The sequence below is a fragment of the Triticum aestivum genome, chromosome 7B (assembly GCF_018294505.1).
Source record: "Triticum aestivum cultivar Chinese Spring chromosome 7B, IWGSC CS RefSeq v2.1, whole genome shotgun sequence".
In the NCBI taxonomy this organism is placed as follows: Eukaryota; Viridiplantae; Streptophyta; class Magnoliopsida; order Poales; family Poaceae; genus Triticum; species Triticum aestivum.
In genome coordinates this window covers 188,774,901-188,783,581 of record NC_057813.1, presented here as the reverse complement: position 1 = coordinate 188,783,581, position 8,681 = coordinate 188,774,901, and positions in this window count along the sequence as shown.

Here is an 8,681-nt window from a genome sequence, read left to right as displayed (position 1 = left end):
TTGGATCACTAAAATGTAAAATGTAGAGTCTTGAGCTTTTGAGCTTGAGCCAATCCTTTATCCTTAGTATTTTGAGGGATCCACTTTCATCATCCATGCCATGCCATTCATTGAGCTTTCCTGAAATAATAGTCTTGGAATAGGATTAGCTCAATGAGCTATATGTTGTTATGAATTACCAAAACCACCTAGGGATAGTTGCACTTTCATTGGGACTAACCTATTAACCTAGAGCCTAGTGCCAGTTTCTGTTTTCCCCTTGTTTTGAGTTTTACAGAAAAGGAATACCAAACGGAGTCCAATTGACCTGCCAATTTTTGTGGATTTTTAATGGACCAAAAGAAGCCCCCGAAGTAAAAGAGTTGGGCCAGAAGAGTCCTGAGCCATCCATGGGGGTGGAGGGCGCGCCCTACCCCCCTGGGGGGGCGCCCTATCTCGTGGATGACTCGGAGACCCCCTGACTTGAGACCGATGCCAAAAATTCCTATAAATACAGAAACCCCTGAAAATAAACCTAGATCGGGAGTTCCGCCGCCGCAAGCCTCTGTAGCCACCAAAAACCAATCGGGACCCTGTTCCGGCACCCTGCCGAAGGGGGGATCCATCACCGGTGGCCATCTTTGTCATCTCGGCACTCTCCATGATGAGGAGGGAGTACACCCTCGGGGCTGAGGGTATGTACCAGTAGCTATGTGTTTGATCTCTCTCTCTCTCTCTCTCTCTCTCTCTCTCGTGTTCTTGATATGGCAGGATATTGATGTATCACGAGCTTTGCTATTATAGATGGATATTATGATGTTTCTCCCCCTCTACCTTCTTGTAATGGATTGAGTTTTCCCTTTGAAGTTATCTTATCGGATTGAGTCTTTAAGGATTTGAGAACACTTGATGTATGTCTTGCGTGGGATACCTGTGGTGACAATGGGGTATTCTATTGATTCACTTGATGTATGTTTTGGTGATCAACTTGCGGGTTCCGTGACCTTGGGAATCTATGCATAGGGGTTGGCACACATTTTCTTCTTGACTCTCTGGTAGAAACTTTGGGGCACTCTATGAAGTTCTTTGTGTTGGTTGAATAGATGAATCTGAGATTGTGTGATGCATATCGTACAATCATACCTGCGATACTTGTGGTGACATTGGAGTATCTAGGTGAAATTAGGGTTTTGGTTGATTTGTGTCTTAAGGTGTTATTTTACTACGAACTCTAGGGCTCTTTAGGATAGCCCAATGGATTGATCGGAAAGAATAACTTTGAGGTGGTTTCGTACCCTACAATAATCTCTTCGTTTGTTCTCCGCTATTAGTGACTTTAGATTGACTCTTTGTTGCATGTTGAGGGATTGTTATATGATCTAATTATGTTATCACTATCGAGAGAACTTGCACTAGTGAAAGTATGAACCCTAGGCCTTGTTTCGAGGCATTGCAATACCGTTTTTGCTCAATTTTATTACTAGTTACCTTACTGTTTTTATAATTTCAGATTACAAAAACCTATATCTACCATCCATATTGCACATGTATCACCATCTCTTCGCCGAACAAGTGCACCTATGCAATTTACCATTATATTGGGTGTGTTGGGGACACAAGAGACTCTTTGTTATTTGGTTGCAGTGTTGTTTGAGAGAGACCATCTTCATCCTACGCCTCCCACGGATTGATAAACCTTAGGTCATCCACTTGAGGGAAATTTGCTACTGCCCTACAAACCTTTGCACTTGGAGGCCCAACAATGTCTACAAAAGAAGGTTGCATATTAGACATCTCATCTTTCTAGCATTTGATCAATAGAAGGTAGAGGTTAATGATCTTTTCTAGTAGCTTTGTTTAATTTGCGAAAATCAATTACCATTCTATAACCTGCAACAACTCTTTGAGGGATCAATTCATTTTTATCATTAGGAACAACAGTAATACCTCCCTTCTTAGGGACACAATGAACGGGACTCACCCATATACTATCTGCAATAGGATAAATTGTACCTGCCTCCAGAAGCTTTAGTATTTCATTTCTTACCAGTTCTTTCATCTTAGGATTTAACCATCATTGATGATCAACAACTGGTTTAGCATCAGGCTCCATATTAATTTTGTGCTGACATAGAGTGGGACTAATGCCCTTAAGATCATCAAGAGTATCAAATAGCAGCACGGTGCTTTTTCAGAGTTTTCAATAATCTCTTTTCTTCATGCTCTGAAAGGTTAGCACTAATAATAACATGATATATTTTCTTTTCATCAAGATAAGAATATTTCAAAGTATCAGGTAATTGTTTAAGCTCAAACACGGGATCACCCTTGGGTGGAGGAGGATCCCCAAGGATTTCAACATGCAAATTGTGTTTCAAATCAGGCCCTTGATTAAAGAATATTTCATCTAATTCCTTTCTTTCATTCATAAACATATCATTTTCATGGTCTAACAAATATTGTTCTAATGGATCAGTAGGAGGCACGACAATGGAAGCAAGACCAATAATTTCATCCTTACTAGGTAAATCTTTATCATGGGGTTGTCTACGAAATTTAGAGAAATTAAAATCATGAGACATATCCCCAAAACTTACAGTGACAATTTCTTTCTCACAGTCTATCTTAGCATTAACAGTATTCAAGAAAGGTCTACCAAATATAATGGGACAAAAATCATCTTGTGGGGAACCAAGAACAAGAAAATTAGTAGGGTATTTTATTTTCCCACACAAAACTTCAACATCTCTAACAATCCCAATTGGGGATGTAGTATATCTATTGGCAAGCTTAGTAGTAACATCAATATCTTCTATATCAGCAGGTGCAATATCATTCATAATTTCTTGATATAAAGTAAAAGGAATTGCACTCACACTAGCACCCACATCACATAAGCCATGCTAACAATGATATCCTATTTTAACAGAAACAATAGGCATGCCAACAACATGTCTATGTTTATCTTTAATATTGGGTTTAGCAATTCTAGCAGCTTCATCACAGAAATAAATAACATGCCCATCAATATTATCGACCAAGAGATCTTTAACCATAACAATACTAGGTTCAACTTTAATTTGTTCAGGGGGTGTAGGTGTTCTAGTATAACTCTTACGAACTACAGTTGAAGATTTAGCATGATCCTTTATTCAGCAGGAAAATGTGGTTTCTCAATATAAGCAGAAGGAACAACAGGATCAACATTATAAGTAATAATTTCTTCTTCAACTTTAATAGGTTCTACTACTTTTACTTCAATGGGAGGATGATATTTAAACCACTTCTCCTTAGGGAGATCAACATGAGTAGCAAATGATTCACAAAAAGAAGCTACTATTTTAGAGTCAAGTCCATATTTAGTGCTAAATTCACGAAAAGCATCGGTATCCATAAAATATTCAACACAATCAAACTTAAGGTTTATACATGACTCATTACCTTCGTCGAGTTCCCAATCTTCAGAGTTGTGTTTAGTTCTTTCCAATAAATCCCAATTGAATTCAATAGTTTCTTCATAAAAGAACCAGTACAAGAAGTATCGAGCATGGATTGATCATTACGAGAAAGTCGAGCATAAAAATTCTAAATAATAATTTCTCTTGAGAGCTCATGATTGGGGCATGAATATAACATTGACTTAAGCCTCCCCCAAGCTTGAGCGATACTTTCTCCTTCACGAGGCCAAAAACTATATATATAATTCCGATCACGATGAACCAGATGCATAGGAAAAACTTCTGATGAAATTCCAATTTCAATCGGTTGTAGTTCCATGATCCAATATCATCACCTAACCTATACCATGTCATTACCTTTCCCTTCAAAGATAAAGGGAAGACCTTCTTCTTGACTTTCATCCTTGGGAAAACCTGCAAGCTTAAATAATCCACAAACTTCATCCACATAGATTAGATACATATCAGGGTGTAATGTTCCATCTCCTGCATAAGAATTAGCTAGCAGTTTCTTATCATACTCAAAGTAATTTCATAATAAATATTTTCAGTAGGTTGAGGGGCAACTCTTTGCTCTTCCGATCGGGGTGAAGATACCCTGAAAAAAACCCTCAAAGGATTATTTTCCATAGCAACAAGTGACAGTAAATTTCAGCACGTAATATAAATGTTTCCTTACCAAATTCCACTCACAAAGGCGCTTCACTCCCCAGCAACGGCGCCAGAAAAGAGTCTTTATGACCCACAAGTATAGGGGATCTATCATAGTCCTTTCGATAAGTAAGAGTGCCGAACCCAACGAGGAGCAGAAGGAAATGAGAAGCGGTTTCCAGTAAGGTATTATCTGCAAGCATTGAAATTATCGGTAACAGATAGTTTTGTGATAAGATAATTTGTAACGGGTAACAAGTAAGAAAAGTAACTAAGGTGCAACAAGGTGGCCCAATCCTTTTTGTAGCAAAGGATAATCCTAGACGAACTCTTATATAAAGCAAAGCGCTCCCGATGACACATGGGAATTACTGTCAAGCTAGTTTTCATCATGCTCATATGATTCGCGTTCGTTACTTGATAATTTGATATGTAGGTGGACCGCTGCTTGGGTGTTGTCCTTCCTTGGACAAGCCTCCCACTTATGATTAACCCTCTCGCAAGTATCCGCAACTACGAAAGAAGAATTAAGATAAATCTAACCATATCATGAAACATATGGATCCAAATCAGCCCCTTACGAAGCAATGCATAAACTAGGGTTCAAGCTTCTATCACTCTAGCAAACCATCATCTACTTATTACTTCCCAATGCCTTCCCATAGGCCCAAATCATGGTGAAGTGTCATGTAGTCGGTGTTCACATAACACCACTAGAGGAAAGACAATATACATCTCATCAAAATATTGAACGAATCCCAAATTCACATGATTACTTATAACAAGACTTCTCCCATGTCCTCAGGAACAAACGTAACTACTCACAAAGCATATTCATGTTCATAATCAGAGGAGTATTAATTATCATTAAGGATCTAAACATATGATCTTCCATCGAATAAACCAACTAGCATCAACTACAAGGAGTAATCAACACTACTAGCAACCCATAGGTACCAATCTAAGGTTTTGAGACAAAGATCAGATACAAGAGATGAACTAGGGTTTGAGAGGAGATGGTACTGGTAAAGATGTTGATGGAGATTGACCCCCTCTTGATGAGAGGATCGTTGGTGATGACGATGGCTTCGATTTCTCCCTCCCGAAGCCCTAGATTGGTTCTGTCCAGGTTCCGCCTCGAGATGGCGAAGCTTCGTCGCGAAAGCTTCCTTCTCATTTTTTCCATTTCAAAACACACCATATAGTAGAAGATGGGCACCGGAGGCCTGACAAGGGGCCCACAAGGCAGGGGGCGCGCCGCCCACCCTTGTGGATGGCTTGTGGCCCCCCTCTAGTGCTTTTTTCACCCAATAATTTTTATTAATTTCAAATTCACTCTCCGTAAATTTTCAGGACTTCTGCAGTTGTGCAGAATAGGTCTCTAATATTTGCTCATTTTCTAGTCCAGAATTCCAGCTGCCGGCATTCTCCCTCTTCATGTAAACCTTGTAAATAAGAGAGAAAAGGCATAAGTATTGTGCTATAATGTGACGCCCCCGATTCAATCGTACACTAATCATGCACGCAAATGTGTACGATCAAGATCAGGGACTCACGGGAAGATATCACAACACAACTCTAAAACATAAATAAGTCATACAAGCATCATAATACAAGCCAGGGGCCTCGAGGGCTCGAATACAAGTGCTCGATCATAGATGAGTCAGCGGAAGCAACAATATCTGAGTACAGACAGAAGTTAAACAAGTTTGCCTTAAGAAGGCTAGCACAAACTGGGATACAGATCGAAAGAGGCGCAGGCCTCCTGCCTGGGATCCTCCTAACTACTCCTGGTCGTCGTCAGCGGGCTGCACGTAGTAGTAGGCACCTCCGGTGTAGTAGGAGTCCTCGTCGACGGTGGCGTCTGGCTCCTGGACTCCAGCATCTGGTTGTGACAACCAGAAAGAAAGGAAAGGGGGAAAAGGGGGAGAAAGCAACCGTGAGTACTCATCCAAAGTACTCGCAAGCAAGGAACTACACTACATATGCATGGGTATATGTGTAAAGGGCCATATCAGTGGACTGAACTGCAGAATGCTAGAATAAGAGGGGGATAACTAATCCTGTCGAAGACTACGCTTCTGGCAGCCTCCGTCTTGCAGCATGAAGGAGAGAGTAGACTGAAGTCCTCCAAGTAGCATCGCATAGCATAATCCTACCCGGCGATCCTCTCCTCGTCGCCCTGTTAGAGAGCGATCACCGGGTTGTATCTGGCACTTGGAAGGGTGTGTTTTATTAAGTATCCGGTTCTAGTTGTCATAAGGTCAAGGTACAACTCCAAGTCGTCCTGTTACCGAAGATCACGGCTATTCGAATAGATTAACTTCCCTGCAGGGGTGCACCACATAACCCAACACGCTCGATCCCATTTGGCCGGACACACTTTCCTGGGTCATGCCTGGCCTCGGAAGATCAACACGTCGCAGCCCCACCTAGGCACAACAGAGAGGTTAGCACGCCGGTCTAAACCTAAGCGCACAGGGGTCTGGGCCCATTGCCCTTAGCACACCTGCACGTTGCGTGGGCGGCCGGAAGCAGAACTAGCCCCCTTAATACAAGAGCAGGCTTACGTTCCAATCCGGCGCGCGCCGCTCCGTCGCTGACGTCAAGAAGGCTTTGGCTGATACCATGACGTCGAGTGCCCATAACTATTCCCGCGTAGTTGGTTAGTGTGTATAGGCCAGTAGCCAGACTCAGATCAAATACCAAGATCTCGTTAAGCGTGTTAAGTATCCGCGAACACCGAACAGGGCCAGGCCCACCTGTCTCCTAGGTGGTCTCAACCTGCCCTGTCGCTCCGCCACAAAGTAACAGTCGGGGGCCGTCAGGAACCCAGGCCCACCTCTACCGGGATGGAGCCACCTGTCCTTTCAGCCCCCTCATCAGAATCACTTGTGGGTACTCATCAAGCTGACCCGACTTTAGTCACCATCTGTATAGTATGTATGTATGTATAGTATATACCCGCGATCACCTCCCGAGTGATCACGGCCCAATAGTATAGCAAGGTAGACTGACAAGAATGTAGGGCCAATGATGATAAACTAGCATCCTATACTAAGTATTTAGGATTGCAGGTAAGGTATCAACAGATGTAGCAACAATGTCAGGCTATGCATCAGAATAGGATTAACGGAAAGCAGTAACATGCTACACTACTCTAATGCAAGCAGTATAGAGGAGAATAGGCGATATCTGGTGATCAAGGGAGGGGGCTTGCCTCGTTGATCTAGCAAGAAGGAGGGGTCGTCAACTCCATAGTCGAACTGGGCAGCAGCAGCGTTGGTCTCGTAGTCTACTGAGAGAAGAGGGGGAAGAAACAATGAATACAATGCAAATAGATGCATATCAATGCATGACATGACAAGTAACAATGCTAGGAGTGCCCAATCGCGGTAGTAGGTGATACCGACGAAGGGGGAAAACATCCGGGAAAGTATCCCCGGTGTTTCGCGTTTTCGGGCAGAGGTACCGGAGGGGGAAAGTTGTGTGTTTGATATGTTAGGGGTGTGTGGTGGATGAACGGGTTGCGTATCTGGGTTCGTCTCGTCGTTCTGAGCAACTTTCATGTTGAAAATATTTTAATCCGAGTTACGGATTAAAAGATATGATTTTCTAAAGATTTTAATAATTTCTGGAATTTAATTAATTATTTAATTAATTCGAAAATGATTTAATGTCATCAGCATGATGTCATGCTGACAGCAACAGTCAACAGAGTTGACTGGTCAACCTGACCAGTGGGTCCCACTGGTCAGTGACACATTTTAATTAAACAGATGAATTAAACTAATCATAATTAATTAGGGGGTGGGCCCCACTGTCATACTAATTAATTAGCTAATTAACAGTAGTTAATTAGGTTAATTAATCTTTAGGTTAATTAATCTTAATTGGTTAATCTAATCAGAATTAATTAAGTTAATTAATTAATTAATTAATTTTATTATTTATTATCATATTTTATATTTATTTTTTTAATTCTTTAATTCTTTTTAAAAAAAATTAAAACGTTGTGGGGCTGGGGCCCCCATGTCATTGGCCCCAGGGGGGCCTAACGGGCGAATGGGCAAGCGGCCGCTGTTGCGGGCGAGGCGCCCATCGGGGCGGACCCGAACGGCGATGGATCACGCGGGACGGACGCTGCCCGCCAGGTTGCGGGACATGGCCGTGGCCACGGCAGGGCTCGCCGGCCGGCCACGGCATGCGGAGGCGGACGCAGGGGGGCAGCGAAGAACGCCGGCTAGGGAGGCCACAGCAGGAGGACGTGACGGCGGGGCGGAGGCAGGCGGGCGTGGACTGCACAGCCAGGAGGCAGGCGACCGGGGCGCGAGCCCGACGCCGCGCGGCGTATGCCGCTGTAGTAAGGGGGCAGAGGGGCTCCGGGGTGCCGAAGCATGGCAGTGGGCGGGCGAGCAAAGGGCGAGGCGGTTAGCGGAGAGGGATACCGCAGCAGATGCGCGTGGCCGCCGGGCAGCAGCGGTACGACGCGGCAGAGGGGAAAGGGGAATGGGCGTGGCCACGGCGGAGCGTGCGCGTGATACGACAGCAGAGAGGAGGGAGGGGGAAGCTCACAGGGGAATCGTAGGGAAC